This window comes from Sturnus vulgaris, chromosome 1 (genome assembly GCF_052056855.1).
Source record: "Sturnus vulgaris isolate bStuVul1 chromosome 1, bStuVul1.hap1, whole genome shotgun sequence".
NCBI classification, from domain to species: domain Eukaryota; kingdom Metazoa; phylum Chordata; class Aves; order Passeriformes; family Sturnidae; genus Sturnus; species Sturnus vulgaris.
The window spans coordinates 94,693,526-94,717,209 of record NC_142243.1 but is presented as its reverse complement, the minus strand read 5'-3'; the positions used below and the strand labels follow the sequence as shown (position 1 = coordinate 94,717,209).

The following is a 23,684-nucleotide window of genomic DNA, read 5'->3' as shown; positions in this document are numbered from 1 at the left end:
GTTCCCTGTGGCAGAGGAGTTAGAACTAGGTGATATTTAAGGTCCCTTCCTACACAAAATGTTCTACGACTCTATAAAATGTGGCTCTTTATTGGCATTTCCTCAGGGTGGACAATATGCTGCTGTGATTCTACATTCACTTGACATCTGGGAGAGATTTGGTAGAGTACCTTCATATTAAGACTTGCACATCACTTGTAATTTTGAAAATGTATTTGTTCCAATCCCAGCTGAACATTTTTTTCCTCTAATAGTAATTTCCTTTTGAAGGGAAATGAATATTTGGCAAGATGTGAAGAAGTATTTTGTGTTGGTCACTATGCTGACAACTTTCCCAGTGCCTTTTCCTGAAGCTGGATTATCTAGTTTGAGGTATATGCCCAAGCTATAAATGAACATCTGCTATATGTTTAGACTATGTATATTGAGGGATTTTTTTTCATATACATGTGCACAAGTACACAAATATCTCTGTAATGTAAAAGAAATTATAGACATGTCCAAAATAATATATGAATTTCATCAGATATAAAGATATTTATTTGAGTTTTAATGTTCTTCCTCAGGAAACTGTGCCTACTAAAAAAGCTTTATTGGGGTACAAACAAACTAGTCCTGAGGTTCTGCAGCATACACATCAACAATATCAGAAACTAGGAGTGGAAGACAAGTTTTCTTCCTACCAGTTTGTGCTTAACTAAAATGATTATTCTTCGTCCTATAGCAGGGGAGTTCAGAAGGTTGAATCAAAAGAAAAGATGTACATCTGGATAGCTGGTAGTAGCTTAAACGGTAGTGAAATATGGCTAATGGGTACTAACCAAAGAAGGTAGAAGGCATCCAGATCCAATCCCCATCCTCTAAAGGCATCCAGTCTGATTGCAAACAGGTTTTACCTAATGATTTCCACACAGGAAAATTCTGAAGTGATATCAATTTTAATTTCTTTTTTAACCTGACCTTTCCTCTCTGAAAACTAGTGGAATTGCAGCTCTAGGAAGAGTGAACTGGGAAACACCTGTAGGAAAGAAGAACTTCACTGCAGAAAGATGAAGGTTCACTTTATGAAGGGCCTGTGTTAAATCTTCTTGTCTGCTGCTACCTGAGCAGAAACACTGGATGAGAATAATAGGATAGAAGATAAGAGAACAGTTTTCTCCTTCATTCCGAGATGAAAGATGTTTTTCAGTTGGAGACGTGTAAGTCATACAAAAGCTGGTCATTAATAATAAGTCACTTTCATTTTATACTCACATCTGAGAATAACACCTCTCTGTGGTTATGCCAAATTCTGTTTGCCTACTTTCTTCAGGGCAGGTGGGTTTTTTTGACTGTCAGCTGAGTATCACTGGTGTTTCTTATTATCAGAAAAAATATTGGAGAGTAAGTATCATGCTGTTTTGGAAAAGTTTTATGCTTCTTATATAAGCTTGTTGGAAAGAACTTTGGAATTTATTTTTTATTTTTCTTCCATTTCTTTCACATTCACTGTTTTTATGTATGTTCTCTTCCTCTTATTGTCTTTTACTCAGTGCTGCACTGCTCTGTGGGAAATAAATTTCTTTCAGATAAGGCAGAAGATGCAAGATATTCTAGGATGTTCTGTATTAAATCAGGAGGCTCTGTGGTTAGTCTTGATAGAATATTAAAAAATTTTACATGCACCCTGCAGTTCTTACTTGTAGGTGGTTTTACATTTTGAGAACACTTTTTGAAAATTGTAGTCCTGGGAGATCAAATGACATGAAGATGATGGATTGCTGAGGATATCTTGAAATGAGCAGTGCCTGTTCCATTTATGAATGTAACAATCTTCAAGGTTAGAAATGAAAGCTGAAAAATTGGTAGTTAAAGCTGTTCGAAGTAAAGGAACAGTTCTGAGTTGGAGTTATGTATAAGCTGCTTCATATAGCACCCTTTGTTATGGCTTAAAATTTGAGTGTAGGTGTGAGCAACCACTATAAATTGCCATGGAGATTAGTATTTCAATCACTGAGGTCACACTGACTTGCTCAGTAACTGTTTGAGGTAAAATTAACAGCATCTTTATATTTTATCTCCTTTGGTTAAAATCTATTAAAAAATGACATGCCACTACTTGTAAACTTCACTTTTAAAAGAAAATCAGAGTGAGTGTTACTGGAGTTTGCTACTTAAAGCTCCTGACCTTATGTCTTGTATCAATCAAACACTTCTGGGCTATCTCAAATGGCATTTTCCATCCCTACCTCTTCTGGCTGTCATGGAAACGCCATGCACTCTTATATAAAGGTACTGTAATACTGCTGGGCTGAGCACAAATCACATTAACAGTGAAGCTGGAATCAACTTAGACATAATAATGGTTGTAGCTTAGGGAAATAGCCCCTCGCCTCTCTTCTAGACAGCTCTAAGTCCAAACACTTCCTGGGAAACCACGTTCCATTTCCTGGAGGAAAGCCATCCTGAGGGACACCTGCAATTCTGCACTGAGGTGATGAAAAGGGCAGGTGTGAAATCCCTGCATCTACTGTTAGCTGGGGAAGTTTGCTCTGAGATTTGTGATTTATGAATGACACTTGGCTTTGCCATCCAGTGCCTTTCTTCAAGGGTGCAAGTGCTCATGAAGAAATTAGAGAGAGAGGGACAAAATGCTCCACCTCAAGCATCTCATTCTCATAGCACAGAGAAGAGTCACTGCCTGGCTTCAGACTTGCCTTACAATATAAAATACTATAGCACTCTTTCTTCCCCCCCAAATACCAACCTGATTGTCATCAGCAACAGGAGGAAAAATGAGCATCTTGACGGGGAGACTTTATTATATCTTCTTCTTGTTATGAGTTCTTTTTCCTTAGAGATGTTCAATTTTTCTTTTATTTGGTTCCTTTTTTGGAGTTGTAAGTTCTAGAGCTTGTTCCAGGGGAAAAAAAATAATAAAAAAAAGAGAATAAGGGATATCCTCATCCTCTCTCATAGTGAAAACCTCACAGCTCTGTTTTAAACTGTCATTCCAGAAGAAATCCTGGAAATTCACTCTTTCACCCTCTCCTCCCATTTCTATTGAATGAAATGGCAGCAACTGCTCCACCATTAGGATCAATATCCAGGCCATTATGTTGGCAAAAGAAGCAGCAAATCACATTTACGTGGATTGTCAGATTCATTATTATAAGCAGATGGCAGTCCTTGCACTACAATGCAGCTGAGAAAAGACTGACATCATTTCAAATTAAAATCTATAATGCTAATACACATCTCTAACTCTTTGTACAGGCCTAAGTGCATTAATCTTCTGAATGATTTGCCAACGTGTGCACTGCTTTAGGTGTTTTCACTTGAGTGGAGCTAAAAGGAGAGCTTTTAACTGAGAATGGTTAACATTTATTCATACAGATTGATAAAAGTTAACATGCAATTTTCTTTACTAGTAGCTCCCTAATAGGAATTAATGGGACATTTTGAAGAGAAAATGACCACTTCAGAAGGCCAGTTAAAGAAATGTGTTAACCACTGAAGAGAAAAATACATTAGTAGCATCTCCCTTATATAAACTACTTTTAAAATAATTTCTCATAAAAAAGCAAGGCATTTTTAAAACGTGTTGTCGACTTGTCTAAGTATGCAAATACATTTTGTTTAATAAATGTGGACAAAAAATTGGAAATTTTTACGATCAGATGACTGTCAAAATTTTGAAAAGTGAACATAAAATCAGTCCATTCTTTTAATACACATAAAGTGGAAGATGGTTTCCAGAAAAAGAAGTTTACATATTTCAGGGGATGGTTATATCTGCAGTGTCTAAACAATATATCCTGTCATCATATATTTTTTGTAGCATGCTCTAAAATATCAGAATTTTGTAGACAGTTTTTAGGACATGGAGGCTGACTCCTGAATTCTTCCACCTTTCTCCAGAAAGGATATATCCAAGAGAGAGTATCTTCTGATGATTGAACTATGGACAGCGTGCTGTCAAGCTGCCTACCTGTGAGAATTTAATGTTTTTGCTTCTAGAGAAATGTTTGCATCTTTAGGAGCTGTCCTGGGCATTTTCTGCCTGTGAGTATGATGCTGAATAATGCCACACTGGGAGCTGTGTCATCACAATGTCTATTCCAAGTTAAATCCCTTTCCTTTTGGAAGAGCTTAATAGTTGAGCAGCATTACACTGATGAAGCTGATTGGATCCATGAGACAAACAAAATTCCTGTGTTTTGCCTAAAGAAGATTGTTTTTTAAAACCTCCAGATTAACTACAAAGCCACAAACCTCTGGAATTCTCCCATCAAAATCTTTATAAATATATATGTCATTGCAGAGAGGCTTAGCTTTGCCAAAGAACTAACTGAAAAAAAAAGTTCGTTAAAATGTTTTGAACAAAGCCAGGTAGGATATTTTGTACCATTTATTGTTATCCAGAGATTTAATTTCAAAGGAAACAGAGCCTTCAAACAGAGGTTGTGTTGCTTTCTCCCAGTGTATGCCAGTGTCATGTGCTAACATTAATTACTTACTTCTTTAAATATCATTGATGCTTAGTTTTGCTGAATTCCTTTGTTATTAGCATATCTGAAACATCTTGTCTCTGTATTTCATTCATACTTGCTGACTTTAATGACAAAAATTTATTTATTAGTATTTTCTTGTTCCATTCATCTGATACAGAGCTAAAACCTAGTTTAGTTTGCCCTAGTTTAGTTGTTATGTGCAGCAATAGGAAATAACGTTTCACTAATATAAACAATGTACAATAGCTCAATAATTATTTTACTTAGATTTTTTTTTTTGAGGAAGGATTGATTTGTGTTACAAATGACAAATTTGAATAACAAAGTAAAAAGTAGTTTTTCTCTTTGAGAAGTTCCTTTTAAACATACTGCATGGAGAGCTGCACAGCAAGATTCAGAGAGAGATAATGAAAAACAATTTCATTTTCCAAATTTTTTAAAGGAAATGTCATGCAAGAAAATTAAACTTGAAAGAAAGGTATGTACCCATTTGTATGATATATGAGACTGATCTTCCGAAAAATCTTACTGTTTCATGAAAAATTTTGTGTGGTTGGAGGTTCCAGTTTATACGAATGTTGAAATTTACTGATTAATATAAGAACTTTAGGCCAGCTTTAACTTGTCAGCTTAGCTCTGTGACTATCAGAGAACAAATTAGTAAGAATTCTGAAAAACTAAAAATTCACCAATGTTTTGCTATGTTGAACAGGGTTTATTGTAATATTTGAATCTTTTAAATCCACTTTTTGTAAAGTTTTCTACAAATTATTGAAGTCCTAAATGCTATGCACATCTTTCAGGTTTCTCTTTTTGGGATTACAAATAAAAACAGGTACATCCAGGGTGTTAAAACTTATGGTTCTGATTACTTAAAGTGCATAAGTTGCATCTGATATTTATTTAAGAATTTATTTTCATAGCATAATATTTAAACTGCTTAATTAATGGATAATAGCAAGAGATGGGAAATGTGTAATTTACACATTGAAAAAAGCTCTTAAAAGTTTTGCAGAACATCTGGAACTTTTCCACAACAGTCTTGAAATAATATACTCCAAGCCATAGATCCCATTATAACACATCTCACATATGTACTAGCACGACCACTCCATCAATTGATTTCTCATATGCGAATTGCATGGATTCATTAAGTACAGTACACACTAGCATTCCTCACTCTGAGTTGATTAGTCAACTTATTAACATCCAAAATACTGCTACTGAATTAAAAAATCTGAACAGAGATTTCCCTGAGATGTAGCTCCAGAGCTTATTTTGGAATATAGCAGTTCTCCCAAGTGACTCTCAGTGACACAGTTTGAAACCCATAGTAGTTGGTTAGTAAACTGTAAATTAATATTTTTTGGATACATGAAATAATAGACTATATCTGTGGCTGAAGATATAAGAAACATTTACGGGTTGTGCATGCCTCACATTCAATCTGAGCCCCAGAGTGTACATTTCTTTCCCCACCTCCCCCACCCCCCCTTTCCTTTGCCTGCATTGCAGTTTGTTTTACTGACTGAACACTTAAAGAGATATCTACTTAAGGATGTCAAAAGGTGTAGTAAATGGGAGGCAGGCCACTGGGAGACAAAATAGGGAGGTCATTCCGCCTGACCTCCTCCTGTTTTTTCCCACTAAGAAAGCTGCTGCTCAGCTGACTTAAGATTGAGAGACACGGCAGAAAAACAGCAAAACCAGTATTAACTCAACCTGTTTGGTGGTGCACTTTCTACTTGCAAAAGGTTTTCCTTCATGCTAGTCTCCTGTTGCAGTCATTCCCTTCAGAAATGCTGCAGTATTCCTTCTCTGTATTATTATGTATTTATTCTCTTATTATTTCTTCCCTGTTATTCACCCTGCATGCGGGTTGTGTAAGTGAATGGAAATTCAGTGATAAAGTCCTCTCTGACTTTTATTAGCTATATAAAGATTAGTTTCAATGGTTAAGCTGAGATTGTCAGTAGCTGATGATTTTGTTGACATTGCAAAGAGGATTTTTGTCTTTAGGTGATATGTAAGGCTTCTAATTTCTTATTGTGGCATTAACACATTGGGAAGGGAAACCCAACCTTTAACCTCACAGCTATATTGATGAGGTGCAAACTGATTTCTTGTGTGTATTCAGTCTCTGAGCTGGGCAGGAGGGTCCCAAAAGTTCGGCAGTAAACATTCAGGTGAATGCAAGTGGATGTCATATTGAAGAGAAGCAATGAGTGTGCTCCACTTGCAGGAATTGTGTACTTTTTGTCTTATCCAATGCCTGGCAGATCACGTCCACTTTGACAGGTCCTTGTTTTTCTAATCAGTAGAAATGAGGAATATCTTCTGCACTGGTATCCACTGTAACTAAGAAGCACCTCTGTTCTTTGGACAGCAGAGGTTTCAACTCAGCGAAGTGGAAGTCAGCACTAAAAAAATACAGTCTAAAGAGATGTTCCAAAGGCATTTGTACTTTACAGGTGCTTACCATGAGTGCTTCTTTACTGAATCTCACTCTCACCTCTGAGTGTGGTTTAATATTATTATTTATTATTTGTAGAGAAACTAGTTATATAATTTACCCCTAGAAAGAGGGAAGAGGATCTTGCCTCAGAACAATACAACAAAATAATTTTTTAAATATCTATATGCAGTAAACTGAAGTAGAAACAGTGTAATTTTTTACAAATTAATATTAAATTGGCTTTTGATAAATATGCATACTCAAATTCTTCTTCAACTTATTTTTTTAAGTACTACTCTTGCTACTTGAGGTTTACATTAAAAATATTTTACTTTCTTATATTTTTCCTCTATTTAAATACAATTTAAAGCCACAATTTAAAAACTATTAAGCATTCTGATGGGGGAATATATGCAGTTGAGAAATAAAGGTTTGCAGTTTCACAGGTTAAGCAACTAGGAGGCAAGACTGGAGAAAATACCAACGAATGAGTGTAAGACCTCACCAAACCTTGACAAGTGAATGATTTTGAGTGAGATACTTCCCACTCCCCACTCCTGCGTTGGAATTACTGACTTTCTTTGGTGGAAATTACTTAGGTTATGTTAATTTGACTTATGTCAACATCTCTGAGAGAGAGTTCAAGTCCATGATTCTGGGTTTATAAAAGCACTAAAATTCTCAAATAAAAAGTAGAAAGACTCTTAACTGAAATGGGGGAAAAAAAAAATGTTCTCAGAGCCTTTATAACTTAATTCCATAACCTGCCATGTATTTTCTAGAAGGTTTGTTTTCTTGTTTGGGGTTTGTTTCTTATTTTTTGGTTTTTTTTTTTTTTTTGTTGGTTGGTTGGAATTTGTGTGTTTGTTTGGTTTTTTTTGTAATAAAGGCAGATAAATTCTTGGGAAATACCAAATTTATAATGTTCTGTAAATAGGACTTTTAATGCAAATTTTCTTGCATATAAATGTGAAAAATAATAGTAAATAGTAAATGTTTGGAGTATAACTCTATCTTCATGAAGAAAATGGAACAAGATTTTAAACATAACCAAATCTACTTACATTCATTATCTGAAAATGTCAGTGATGTACCATTGGCAGTCCCGAGTTTTTCACGTCAGCTGTACCACTAAATATCTCTCTTCCCCTTTTCTAAGCTTGAGGTCTTTCTATGATTTATTGTCTCATACATAATTTTAAACAGTAGATAGATATATATTATTTACAACATTTTCTGAAAATCTGTGGAGAAAAAAATACAAACAAACAAATGGTAAAAAAATAGCAAGTCATAGGGATCCAATAAGCCACTTCATATTCTATTACATTGTGCCATGTGCAAACTTAAGGGTAAATAGTTCCCTTTTTTCTTTTCCAGGGTACTACATAGTTATTGATACTCTCTGCTGGTTCTATATTTATTTAGAACATTCAAATAAGCAGCTGAAGAGATGACTTTAAAAACCTGAGATTAAGCTATAGTCAAGTGTTATATCAATAAAAACAGAGAAAAATAAGGATTAAATACAAATAGAATGGCTCCAGAATTGAATGTTTTAACCTATTCTCTGGAGGAGCAAGAAATATTTTAGTGCAGGAGTACTCAAGACCTTGTACATGAATATGTGAACAGGATTAATCCCTTGTCCTTAATAATGTTTTTTGTAGCCATTTTAAAAGCAAACTTTGCCAATTACAAAAGATAGAAAATATCAATTAATCTTCATTTATTAATATGTTTCACTTAAAGAGTTTGCTTGTGATTTGAAAGCCAAACTCTTTTCAATGGTATCCTTAATTTTAGGGATCTGTGGCAAATGCACAGATCATCCTGCAATGCAGGGGAAGTGCATTTCTCAAATGGCAATTAGTTTTTCACTGTTACTGATTCACTCGGTGTCTTCTGTCCAGTGGGGCAGCACAAGTGGGGGCGGCCTATTGGATAAAGAGCTCCAAATGGGAATGATAGATGTGCTTTAAAGCTAGCCATCTGTACTTACTTTCAAAGGTGCTGAACTAGTGATTTTTTTTCCCACTTCCTCCTTTTTTTCATTTCTCATGATACACATTTGCAAAAGTACAGAATCTCCAGTGAATGGCAAAGTGGGATGCGGACAAAGGTTTTCCTTACTCGGGAAGGATGAGCATGGTGTAGAGTGAAAAGTTCATTGTATGATGGATGAGCCAGTGAGTATGAAGGTCACTCTGTCAATGGTACACAAGAGAGGATTATGGGTGACAACAGCTCTAAAGTGCTGGCAACTAAATTGTTTACCAAATGCAATAATAGTGAGTTGTAAAAAACTTCCTCAACTTTGTTGTTGCAAAAGGATCACCAAGACAAATAAGCTGAAAGTTTTTTTGGATATCTTGGGGTACATTTTAAAAGTAGGGAGAGATCGTTGCTTTGAGGACTAAGATCATCTGTTCCTCTTCAAATTAAATTATCACTAAGAGACAAAGAAGTCCCAGCTCAAAGCAGCAAACACAGCAGAACCCCACCAACCAATTCTGAAAAAAAAATCCCAACCAAAACCACAAAATAAAAAAAAGTTATATTAATTTTAACTAACCCCCTGCCAAAAAGAAAAATTTATAAAAAATGAAGTTTTACAAGATACTGCTGTGTGCTGAATGAAAATAAAGGATTCTTGTTACGTTTCAAATTGTGCAAAAACATTCTTATTCTGTTTAATATATTGTTTTTTAAAATCAGTCATTTAATGTTCTAATAAAAAATTACCTCGGGCATAGCTCCCGAAATGACCCTCAGATGCCCCAGTATTTGCATAATTTATTTTCTACCAGCTTAAAAATAATATAAAATAACCTGAGGTTGTTATAAAATGTTAATCTCATTAGCATTATAAACCCTAGTATTTAATTATGACTTTCTGACATTTTTAACTTGCTTTTCTTTCAAATAAACACGGTTTTGGGATGTCTGAATGTTAAATTGTCTAAAATTGGAATATGGAAAGTGTAACATTTAATACCATAAAATTTCATTATGATTCAATCATGTTCTAGAAATGCCTCCTTTGAAGTCCCTTATTTTGAAAAGCAATGTATCTTAAAAACTTGAGCAATTAATATATCAAATTTCTGCACAAATGTTTTCCTAAACAAAAGAACAGAGTTTTAAATAAAAAAATTCATCCTCAAGATATGCACCATCTTTTCTCCAGCTAAACAGAAGCATGTACGGAAAGATTTCCAGGCACCCACCAACATGAGAACATGCCAGAAGCAATAGTTTCCGTCCATATCAAAGCAGTGTACTGGACAGTGTTTTTACACTGACTTAAAGCTGTGATAACAGTCCTTTTCAGATATGCCATTTCTTAAATAAGGCACCCTTCATTTAACCAAGTGTTCAGTATTGCCAAATCTATAAAGCTAAATTGCTTTTTTATAAGGTAGAACCTTACCTGTTGGATAAAGTATGTGCAGTGAGGCTTATAAATGCTCATAAAGGGAAAGTATGGACGGTAAAAGTATCCATTACCTTTTGGAAAAAGGACGATTATTTCAAAGAAAATGCCAGCAGTGGGAGACATATAATAATAATTTAGGAGGAAAAATAAAACTGACTTTTTCCCAGTACCACTGTTAATAATACAACTACTTCTTTTATATTAATTAAAAAGTGTTTCTTGCTTGCTATATATTTTTAGTTAGCAGCCAAGTATTTTGCACTTTATAGCAAAGACTGGACTTTAACCAAATTGGGAGCAAGTGTGCTATGGAAAGCTATTGGGGAAAACTTTATAACATAGTGTCTATTAATGAAGGACAAATTCATTTAATAGATCTCCCTGTAAATCAACATCTGTTGGTAAATTGGCTAGTGGAATTGCTGTGGGTGAAATTCACTTTTGTGTACCGAAATGGCACAGTTCAACTTTTGAGTTAGGTTAGGCTTTTTACCTACCAATAAGATGCAGATAAATGGCTCAAGTGCTTTTTTCTAAGGTACAATGCTAGGCTTTCCTATGCTGGTGTAAGCACATAAGAAGGTCTGGAGAAAAGAAAAAGCCAAAGTTCCGCATTCCAAAGCTCATCTTTGTATCAGCATTTGGAACTATTTCATAATAGATAAATCAGCCTACTTCGGTCTGAAGGGGACACTTTTGTCATTTACTTTTTATCCAAATGAACTTGGTAGCATTTATTCTACATCAGTGTCCCTGAAAGGCTTCACCACATAAGCCTCCTCAGATACTGACCTTTGCCAAATATACCTGACTATGAAAATGAGGTTGTCTGTCCTACTGATGAACAGTCTCCAGTAACTGCACTTCATTAAGTACAGGAGATAATGCTACATGACTATTTTATGATGCTTGACATCTGTAGAACAATTGGTTGTTCATCTGGGATGGGGAGTGATGAGAAGACATTCAGGGGTCCAAACAAGAATTAAGAGCTCTCATTTCTAAGATAATCTCCAAAATTCCAGATTGGATCAGATTCTCCATCTCTTGTGGAGATTTGCTAGGATACAAAGAACCGTTGTGATGAACTAATCTGATTATGCAAAACAAAGACAATAGGACTGGTCAAAAGTGTGTTTCACTGTGAATGAGAACATATCACTTTTAGGGGAAAAGAGTCTAGTCTCAATTTTCCTATAATGGAGAAATTCTCATGATCCTTTAAGATTTGTTAATTTTTCTTTCTGAATAGTTTTATTGGGTTTGCATGGATAGATTTGTAACTGGGGGGGAGGAGGCAAGGGGGGAAACACGAATGGCTTCTGTGAGAAGAGTCTCACATATCTGACAGAGCATAACTCAAGCCAATATCACAAGCTTGAGCATGAAAACATCTTTTGTCTCCTTTTTTCCAAAGGCTATCAAATTGGGATCATGTCATGTGCATAAGCTGCTCACTAAAAATGAATTATTTCCCTAATCTATTGTCACACTTCCAGGGTGCTGTCCTATCTGAAAAATCAAGAAGAACAAATTCCTTCCTTCCTTCCTTCCTTCCTTCCTTCCTTCCTTCCTTCCTTCCTTCCTTCCTTCCTTCCTTCCTTCCTTCCTTCCTTCCTTCCTTCCTTCCTTCCTTCCTTCCTTCCTTCCTTCCTTCCTTCCTTCCTTCCTTCCTTCCTTCCTTCCTTCCTTCCTTCCTTCCTTCCTTCCTTCCTTCCTTCCTTCCTTCCTTCCTTCCTTCCTTCCTTCCTTCCTTCCTTCCTTCCTTCCTTCCTTCCTTCCTTCCTTCCTTCCTTCCTTCCTTCCTTCCTTCCTTCCTTCCTTCCTTCCTTCCCACACCCAACCCATACCCTAAACATCTTCCCTTCCTTCCCTCATTCCAACTCCTGCCCATGGTGATGTCAAAATTTGGGGTAGGTAAATTTATTAATGATTTTTTTCCCTCTACACTGAGAAACAGTAGGAAAAGTAATCAACCTACAGAGGATGATATCAGAATACTTTCGTAAGATCATAGGACTAAACTAGTTAGGACAAGCACTACTGGATTGCTTTGTACTTTTGCAGAAAAATGTTACAGAAATTAAAGCATCCTCCTGAGTGAGCTCTCACTTGTATAGGAAGTGTAAGCTGACTTGGGATGGATTTAATGAGCCATACCACAACTCTTCTTGGTAAACTCAGACAGTGTTTTGCAACTGGAATAGACATATTCTAGCATATTTATAAGTAGCACTATGCAATGACCTAAGTTTGGCTTCAGAGATCTCAGTGTACCTCCAAGGACAGTGACATTTTAAAATTCATGACCTAGATTGTGTCTAAATAAAAAGTAAAACTTTAATTCCAGTTTGTTGGAACTTCAGAAACAAAGTGGGCATGGGATGCTTTATTTCAAGCAAATTTTTCCAGTGAAGGGTTTTATAAGTTCACCAGTCATATAATTAAATTTAGGTTTGCATCACAAATTTGAGTAGATTACACCAATTTTAAGAAAATACTTCATTTTTTTTAAAGCACATTTAAATACAGTATTACTTAAATTGAAGGATAAACTGAAAACAAAAGAAAATCTGACATTTCAAATGTGATTTAATGTACAAGTAGTTTTGTTTGAAAACTGAAAGTCATTCATTAATTTCTACCAAACAAAAACTCTCCTTGGGACATTCAGCAGTGCTAATGATAATTGAGTACTCAGTTGGAAAGGCCTTCAATATAGGTTGATGTAGTACAAATGTCAGGGGCGATTATAACTCTCTTAACTATGATGGAAATCCCCAGTCTTTTAAAGGTAGGAAGTTAAAGGGAATAAACCAGAACTAAATATCTTCATCATATATGATGCTTAAAGTTCCTCTTACCACACTCAGAGTCTTCATTTTACCTCATCTCCAGTTTCAGAAAATCACTATGTTCTTTCTCTTGGTGAAACAAATGATTTTTCAATGTTCTTTGTGTTAGTAGGTGTTCCTGCATTGTTTGCCTTTGCAGCACTTGAGGGGCTCAGATATGAAAGCCCCACATTCCCTCAAGCAGCAGGGATGCCCTGCCTGGGAGGAAGGGCTGTGTAGCCAACCCCTCTTGCCCTGCAGTCCCTTCTGATGCTCTGTGAGGCAGCGCTGGGGGAAGAGTGGCACCAGGGCGGAGACCCAGGAAACGGCAGCGAGCCACAAGCTGTCTTCAGCGGGTAGTTCCCCCTGTTACCTCAACCAGAACTTTACAATTTCCCATTGAGGAGTCTTTTCAGGGTGTATTGACAGGAGTGGCAGACAGGGTAATGAAAGACAAATTCCATAACGCAAAAGGCAGAGGCGCTGACAATGAGATCAGAGAGCTGACCCCTGACCCAAGTCAGCATTTTCTTTTCTCCTTCTCCTTCCCTCTTTCTTTCTCAGTTTACTGTTTCAGGTTTGCTTATTATATGGAACAGTCTCAATTGTGACCCTGAGCCCATTATTGCTTTGGCTTTTCCCCTTCCCTCAAATGATTGTTTGGAAAATGGCCCCAACAATGTGGAAAAGATGCTGATAAGTATAGAAAAGAGAGGTTAATGAGAAAAGCTTGGAGATGCTTGCAGTTTTTATCAAAAAGAATAAAAGGAAGAGTAGTGTTTTCAGTGCTGGTGATAGCTAGAAGATGAGTGCAAGCCTTCTCCGTGCATTTATGTAAGTTTGTGTGTGATGTGTATGCGTGATGGAAGTCCTTCTGTCAGCCACTTTCACCAAGAGGATAGGACAAGCAGTGTCATTTCTTTTCCTGTAATGATTTAAGACTTCAAGTCATAACACCAAGATGTGAAAAATGTCTGTGTTGTCATTTTTCAAGCACTTAACCCTCTTTTTTAGCATTTTCCTACAGAAACATATTCATTAGTTAAAATTATTAATGTTATTGATTTAGCTTATGAGAAGGGGAAAATATATTATTGTATCCTAGGGGTGCCAAGACTGGCATTCTACTGAATACTAGGCATCTCACTTCTGAAACACATGGCTTCATTGGTCATATATTCTTTCAGGATAACTGTCTCACTACCAGTTGTGTTTGGACATTTACACTTTTTAAATATCTAGAAAGGTCTCCCCTTTAATGTCTGAATAATGGTTAGTTGAAACAACCCAGTTATGCAAATCATAAAGATGCTTTTCAAAAGATTTCTTCTGTTTGTTATCTCCGGGAGGTTTCCTTACTGTTGAGGTACTCTTCAGACACTATGTGAGATGTGTCTGTTATACTGTATTGGTCTGATATTCAGCTATTTCCATCTTCTCTCTGTAATTTTAAACTTCTTCAATTTCACGAGTGCACTGAGGGCCACATCACCAATGACATTAAAAAAATCAAAATAATTGTTTGTAATTGTGGAACAGAAGCTTTGTCTTAGAAATAAAAAAAAAAAAACACAAAAATCCCAAACAAAACAAAACAAAACAACCCAACCAACCAAAAAAAAAAAAAAAAAAAAAAAAAAAACCAACCAAAAAAACCACAACAAAAAAACCCCACCAAAATTACACTATAATATATATGGGTATTTATTCTTAAAGAATAATGTTTGAACATCCACAAACTACAATGTACTTGAAGCCAAACAGGAAGGGATGGAGAACAAAAATCCCAGTGCTAAGAATCTTCAGGCTGTTTCTTTCACAAGGTCATCATGTTGTGAGAGTTTGGATGCCAAGTCAAGGTTGTGCTGATGAGAAATAAACCTTTTGTTTGACAAATAGAACTGGGAAAACATTGCCTACTGTCTTTATTAAAAATATCCTCCGCCATTACTGGTCTGAGCCTTGAAGAATGCAATTTTAAGACATGCTGCATTAGCTGCAGTGCTGTTCATAGCAATAATTTAATTGTAGAGAAACAAGAGCAGTATCCCAAAATTTTAGGTGCTATGAACCTGTAAATGAAAATATAGAGTCCTATTAGGAAAAGGTATAAGGAAAATAGAAATAAAAATTTCTGAACTCTATTGACATGTTTTATAAGTATAAAGGTAAAGGTACCAGTGTTTTAACTAAACCACTCCAAACCTGCTAATAGTTAATAAAATACTTAAGGGAAGAATTTGTTCTTTTTAAAACTTTATTACACTGCATTAATACAGGCTAAATAGGAGGACCTTGAAGAGTCATCTAAATCTGACATTTCTCTGTCTCTTCCTCTAGCTCATTTTGCTATTAGCAATAAGTTGGATATGGAAAATATTCTTTCTTAAAGCATCATATCCCCTTGGGAGTAATTTTGTTCTCTGACCAGCAGACATTTTTCTTTCTCTTACAGGACATTTATCAGGTTCAAGTGTGTTTTGCCTCTTTTGCAAAGGACCACAAATCAAATCAAATATCACAAAGTACCTGGGGATTACCTATGCCTCATGCTCAACCTTATTATAGGTACTATCTCTTACACCAACATATCCCATGTGAAAGTAGCCCTATTAGTATTCTCCACTAATGCTTTAAAGCAGGCCATTGGATAAGGGAATAAAGATAGAACCTTTAAATTATTAATAATAAAAAAAAGTCTCCTATATCATATCAATTCACGGGGAAAAAAAAAGCAATTTGCTATGGTGGAATAGGCATTAATTGAAAGGTTGACCTTCATTCAGCACAGCTTAGACAAGATCAGCAGAGTGGAGGCACTGGCGGACCGCAGATCTCCAGAGGGTTTCCAGCTCCTTGTTGTGATGCTTTGGATGAAGCTTTGCATTCTGCCTCACTTCAGGGACTTGTTAAACTGCTGAAATTTGTGAAGTGAGGAAAAGAGCACTATTTGTACACAGGCTTCTGGCATGTTTCAAAATATGGGGCCAACAGGGTCATACCTTTCAGCATCGACCTATGAGCTTGCCTGCCTCACATTCCCAAAGCATCGTTCAGAATGGGGAGCCCTGTGTGGGTAGCAGGGCTCTTCTACTTAAAGTATTATGGCACCTGATCTGGATTTTCTATTGATTTGGTTCCATCAAACTGAGCAGATAAGCATATTGACCAGTGTTTATTGCAGGTGCTGCAGTGGACTATGAAAACCAGACAAAATTGTACTATCCTAAACATGTTTTTTTTTTCCTGGGAGATTAGATGCTCCAAATCCTGCTTCTGAAAGTGGAATAGTTTTTTTCCAAAGAAGTAAAGAAATATGTGTGTGATTTTATCATTGTTTAAGTAAGCTGAAAATAGTAGTAAAATGAAAGTTTTGTTGAAAGTCTTCAGAAATGACAAAACACATGCTCCAAATATGGAGCATATTTCTGTGTGTCATCTCTAAAGTCAAAAAGTTTTTCAATCTGTGTTTCAAATGGAACAGTGGAGGCTTCCCGTGAATGAAATCTTCTAACATCAGAGTCAGATTTAGAGAATCATTTTTAGATTCTGCACCTCTTGAGAAAAGAGGTTCTCCAGCTAATGTCAACCAAGGAAACAGCAGAACTCCAGCTGATTGACAGAACCTCTCCTGCTGCTATGCCATATTACAAGACTAAATATAGAGTTCCTCAATATTACTTTTCTGTTTGAAGCAGATTTGGCTTGCAAACTTGGAGCAAGGAAGAATGAGAATATATTCAGTGTGGCAGACAGTGTTCAAATAGCCCATGAAAGGAAAATCTGTTCCTTTCCACATACAGGTTTCAGTAACTTGCCTCATTTTTTCCAGGTCATACATCTCTGGGGACAAAAAGCCCAAACCAAATGAACAACAATATCAACAGACAAAAAACCCCACCCAAACAAGCAAACAACCCCCCCACCACACCCCCCCAAAAAACCCCCCACTCCTCTTTGCAACATGATTACAAACCCACACAGATCAAACTTTAATTTAACTATGCATGGAAATGAAAAAAACATCTACATTGTGGATTGTTTGGATTAGATTTTACTAGCACTGAACAGAATTCTGGAAATCAAGATGATAGCATTTACTAAATGTCAGACAATCCCCATTGCATACAAAGTAGAGGATTCATGAAAATATTCTTCACACTGCTGTCAAGATCACAGAATTAGGTGATCTGTTCATTTCTTTTATGTCCTGTCATAGCTAGTCTGTAGTATGACATCATAATACAAGTGGGAAAGGAAATAAGTTAATTTTCAAAGTTGAAAGAAAACTAATGAAATAAAACTGTGGAAAATGGGACAGTTCAGGCTTCTGTGCTATTTCTGGAAGTACAATAGTGAGCACTAGATACTTTTTGAAGCACTTTGTTTCCATTGTTCTGACTTTCTAGAAAATAAGTGGTATTTAAAGGAAAAAGATTCCCTATGGTTTACTTCTCTCATTTGTTGGGAAAGTTGAAGTTAATGAAATGGGTTGATAAAGCACTATATGGCCTAAAAATCACTGAATTCAGGAAAAGTCAGACGATCTTTAGAAATGCAATTTAAGAAATAATTTAGTTATATTTTTAGTGTTTTGTAGTACAGAATTAGAATGAAACACATGAGCTCACACATATTGTTGCTCTGCAACAATATAGCAGAGCAGAAAAATATAAAGTGGACCTACTCTGATCAACCTCAAAATGCAGAAGGTAAATGAGGTCCTGTAATAGTCCACGGGGGTAATTGCAGTCAAATATGGTGCCTCTGTGTGTGTACTCTTCAGGATGAGTAGGAAGCATAATTTGTGACAATTCTTTAGTCATGCATATTCCTGCTTACTCTTTGGGTTATTAAGTAGTAAAAAGTAAGGCAGAAACCTACGTCTCCTTTTGCCAACTCTATTTTTTTCCTGTTACAAGGTACTTTTGTAACAATGATCTTTATGAGTTTTTAATCTAATGCTCTGCAGGGGAGACAGATTATAACCCTGCATTCCTCTAGAAATGACTCTACAAAAGGGAGAACCAGAGTCATTAATCCTTCTACTATATATATTGCAAAAAGGCACAACACAGAAAAGGATAAAGTAGCATCCATTGAGGCTTGCTCCTTATGCTTTCTCCTGTGTTTCAGTATACAGAAGAAAGATCATCACTGTAGGTGATAGGATCCATAGGACGTCTTCCTTAGTAATATTCAGGGGGAAAATAAAAGAAAAGATAGCCAGAAACTTGAAAAGTTTTATTGACTTCCTAAATACTCAAGATATGTACCACAATTTGGGCTAGCACTTCTCCTGCATTGTCTATTTGCCCACATCCTCATCCAATCTCAAGCAAGTTGTTATATCTGGTGAGTCATGAAAATTTTATTATAACTATATTTTTAACTTAGAAAAATGAGTTTAATTCATAGTGCACACTGAAAACCTTTTATTTTCTTAAAATTTTGTCTCGTTATTTCAAAATGCTCATAACTTTCTGAAAGGCACTAGCAGTCTTCCAGGCTTCTTTTCATTAGAAATGGTGGGAAAATTTGCTTTTTGAAAAAAATTGGTTTAGCAATTCTTGAGGTATAGTTTGTAAACCAATTTCTCCTCTCTATTTTCTAGGTACATTTTTTACACATTTCTATCACAAACATTTTGTGAATAAGGAAAATAATTGCCTTAATTTTCTAGCGGTGTTTAATCAGCGGATCATGGTTATAAAGTTATCTGTGACAGAAAGAATTGAAGCCAGACTTGTTTGTGTATTGTCTGAACAGTACAACAACATTTTCTCTGCTCTGAGTTTTTTGCTGTCTTCTGCCTTCAGTCACCCATCAGAATACTTGGAGTTTTTCCTAAAAAACATGCCTGCAAAAAGCAGTGCAAAAAACTTTTGCAGAGCAAATCAGGAGGCCTTGTTAACAGCTCTGTGCAGTAATGTTTTATGTTGCCTTTATGGTAATCTATATCCTATTACAGTGATAAACCCTAGAGTCAATTAAATTTTTGTCTTTGCAATAAGCATTTAGGATTAGTAAGAAGTAATAAGATAAGTGGTCTTAGATTAAAAAAAGTAAAATAATAGTTTCTTCTCCAGCAAACTCTTTCTTTCGCTCCCTTTTATTTAGTGTCTGCAAACCAGAAATGAAAATGCATGTATTCCCTTTGAGGAATTGCAAAGATATTCTTCATCGTACTCTCTGCAAATATAGCCTAAAAGAGCCTGATAATATGAATAAAGTTTGCACAGATGTGAACATATTCACCAGTAATTTACCAGGACTATTTGTGTGCAACTCTTTCTTTATAAATAAAATTTGCACATTGAGTCCTAAAGTCTTATAAAATCTGCTAAATGAAATAAATTAACAATTTCTCTTTGACATACCAGGACAATCAAGAGCAGATACTACCTGGGAAATCATCAAACTCCTCCCGTCCATTCCTATTTGGCCCCCTGTTGCCCTGTGGGCTACTTTGTCAGCTTTGTGGCCAGTCATGTATCACTATTCTGGTACCACTGGGCAGGGGAAGATGCAAGACCCCAGCAAGCTGGGCGGATCACTGTACAGACCTTCCAGAAGCTCCTTGCTGCTTCTAGGAAATTATTGAATGGAATCATAGAATCATAGAATGGTTTGGGTTAGAAGGGACCTTAAAAGATCACTTAGTTCCATTCATTTTGACCAACAGAAACGGGAATGAAGAGCCCAATGCTACTAATCCTGATTAACCTTCCAACTTAGTGTAGGAGCTAACATTCAGGTGGGCCCAGGTAGCATTTATGCCATCTAACATTATGCATTTTTGTTTAATTCTACAACATCCCAGCTACCTAAATCTCTGCCTTCAGCTGTGTAGTTCTACCCTATTGTCTTTTCAGTAAAACTCCATGAAACTTCCTACATATATCCAAGGTGCCAGTTTTAGGAGGGTACTCTCTGTGTGGTCTACTGGAGAGAGATGGTTTATTTTAGAGAACATTTAAAAGCCCACAGGGCTCGCACAGCTCCCACCGACCCATCTGATACTATCTTCACTCCTTTGGCTATACAGCTCCCCTGTACTGGCAAATAAAAAGCCCAGCACTTTTTCTCTGATCCAGAATGTGGGTGGAACACTGTCCCTTTACATAAGCAAACTCTCTTCTTCCAAAGAAGTCAGCCTCATATATCGTGCTTACCATCCTTGGTCTGCTGCAGAAGTCAGCTCCAAATGTGTCTGGGAGGATGTCATTTGCACTGACAGTGCTACAGTGACAGGACTCTGTCAGCCTGCAGTAACATTGCATGGACAGCTGCTCAGCCAAGCTTAGCACCAAAGCATTTTACTGTCATCTCACCCTCTCTCAATGAGACCATTTCCTCCACATGTATGGGGACCCAAGACTACATTTCCTTGTAGTTGTATGCTGTCATTTTCCATATCACGTGGAAATATCATGTGAGATGAGGTGGGTGTTATTAGAGCTTTATAAACCAGAGGAGGTAGCCATGTGCCATTTAAGTTGAAGCCACATTGTGAAACCCTTATTTCATGTTGGTAAGTCATAACATGGCTGGTCTTCAGCCCATTGGTAGTTACCAAGCCTTGGGAGTACTCACCAGTGTTAAAAACTCATATTAAAAAAAAAAAAACAAAACAAAAAATAAATACAAATATAGCTTTTAGGGTTCTTTCCCTAATGAACCACTGCTAGGCTTTTTGAGCTTTAGCATAAGAAAAGAAGATCCTGAACTGCTGTTTTTGATCAGCATCTCTTTTTTGGCTCTAATTTTCCTTCATTCATCTTTCACTGTCTTTTGAAGTTTCAAGAGGCAAAATCTGCACTTAACCTGTGGCTCTTCCCAGCCCCACAATATGTTTTATAAATCTTTGAGTCTCTCATACTCTGCTCCCTACTGTATAGAATAAAGTGGAAATTAACTTCTGCAGAGGCCATTACCAAGATTTATTGATCTGAAAGGATAACATTTTCTTAGTCAAAACTGAAGCTAAACATGAAGGGAAGAGACTAAACATATTTAGCCCTGTGAGCTTTTTATAGTGGAGGTGCCAGGACCTTATTTCCGTTTTGGAATAATCTATTCTCTTTCTTTTTTATTTTTTTTGAGCTCACAGAAAATGTCCATATTTGTTTCCATGTTGTAGTTCAAAGCCTTTCTTTTTAGATTTTAGTAAGGACACTTCTCTGCAGGCTTTCCCTGAGGTCTGAAGTAGGTTTGTTGTTCCTGAAATCTCTGCAGCAGTTCTTTTTCATATCATGCCAGCTTGGAATTAAATTGCTTTTCACCTCTGGCATCTGTGACATGAAAAATATACATTTCTGTGTTCTGAAAATAAGAGACAGTTAGTATTTTGACATTTAATGAGTCTAGACATACCAGTTAGGCAGACTCAAATCTTTACAGTAGTGGCTTTTCAGCGTGTCTTTTTCAAACTTTTTTTAATACTTCCAACTGGTGTAACTAAATATGCTTTAGAAACGTGATTTTTGTAGTTTTTTTTTTTTTTTTCAGAGATGTTAAGAGTTGTTTGAAATTCCTTAAATAGATCTATATATATGTATGGCATACCATTTGTGAAACATTTGATAGTAGTTAAAACTTAATATGTGATTTGTCCTTGAAATACCTAAACTAAACCTAAATTCCATTGTATGGAACTAAGTGGAGGTGTAAGGAATACTGTAATAGCAAAAAGAAGCATAATATAAATTATTTTGTGGAGAGTGGTAATTAATCCCCCTTTTCTTTTTTTTTTTTTTTTTGGTAGATTGTCAAACTGCCATTTGAAACTTTTTAGAGAAACCTTATTGATCCTAACTCTAGTTTGGTCATATTTATAGCCAGCTAGAGCTTGAATGTTTGAGTTGTCCAAAAGCCTCTTTGCCTCTTCCATAATTTATAAAGTGCTGTTTATCTATCTGCTCCTCTGATTTGTGCTCATCAGGCCTTGCTACTAGTTCCCTAATCTAAATATCCTCTCCTTTTCTTTTTCTAAGAAGCATGGTTATAACTTTCCTCACATTTTTGGCATATGTAAAGGCCAGAAATCAGCAGCTTGGGCATACTTGTGATCTGTGACTTTGAAAGCTCTCTGTACAGCAGTCCATTCTCATGGATACGGTAAGACTCAAAGGCATAGGAAAACCACTGGGGCCATGCTGAGTCCCACTGATAATTACTTTGAGTTGCTCCACTTGCAAATTTATTTCATTTAATTCAGCTGGTTTCACTTATAAATCCAAATTGACTTAAAAGCTTTGTTACTGCAAATTATCCTAATTTTATGAACAAACTGTTCATAAAACAAATTGTTTCTACTTTTGCCTTGAAAATTTCCCTTGTACTTCTCAATCTTTTTCATACATATTTAGGCTTCCTTTCCATGAAATGATAGGTGTAATTATGCTTACTCACTTCACTGTTCCAGGGGTGCCTTCATTCTCTGTTTTGGCTCATTTAATCACAGTCAGTAAGAGCTGTAGGAAAGGAAAAGCCTCATTGAGGCTCTCTTGGAGCCTCAAACAGTCCTCTTAGGGTATCTGTGGGCTAGAACTATAGGTTAAACCTTTACTCTTGCTAAGAGAAACCCTTTGTTCTGAGGCTCCCAGCTACACTGAGTTTTCCCCAGACTGGAGATCTCTGTTAGTGGTCCCACAGAACACTTCTCAAAGGTGACAGTGCATAGTCCTCTCATTGCAGAAAGGCCCAAAAAAGTTTTGAGGTATTAGAAAAAGCAGTTGACAGTAGCTCGTTTCTTCCAAGAAGAAGGTCTAATACTTTTGGTAGTTTTAATGCCTGGAAGAAGCTCCAGTTCCTCCATGAGCAAAGAAAAAATGTTTGCATTTATAGTTAATTACTAGACTCTTCCCTTTTTTCCTCTTTTGTCACTGATTGAGAAGAACATGTCAATACAGGGACTTAAAGATTATATTTACTATGAATACATTAGTCCTTTGAATGAAAGAAGAAAACAAAACACAACAAAAAGAAACCCCCAACATGTACATGTGGAGATCATGTAAAAGAGGTAACATCTATGTGAGAAGGCACTTTGATATTTGGAATTCTGGGGTAAAATTGTGAAAGTATATCTTCATATACTATACTTGAATCACTTGAAATACTCATGGAAGAAAAATAACCTCATTTGTGATTGCCTGTGCTGTTTGCAAAGTCATGGAAGTGTGGTAATGTAGTCAGGAAAGTCAAAGGAAATTCAGACTCTAAAAAGAACAGCTTTCCACTTTGATTAGATCATCAGCAACATTCAAGAACGACTGTCACCATTTTCACAAATCTTGTAGAAGACACTTGCTCCTTCAGAGCACAAGCCAGAAAATCATCATATTATCCTCATACACTTCTGCAGTATAACTTTCATACAATGATGATCATCCTATTTTGCAATGTCTAACATTCAGTTTTTAAAGTATTTCTATATTTGAATAAGGAAAGGTTATGCT

At 36.2% G+C, this 23,684-nt stretch overlaps 1 long non-coding RNA gene across 1 annotated transcript in view; it reads left to right on the top strand.

Moving 5' to 3' along the window:
• Positions 1-23,684, top strand: part of LOC148225360 (uncharacterized) — a 170,229-nt gene that overhangs the window by 37,889 nt on the left and 108,656 nt on the right. The gene's annotated exons all lie outside the window — the stretch shown is intronic.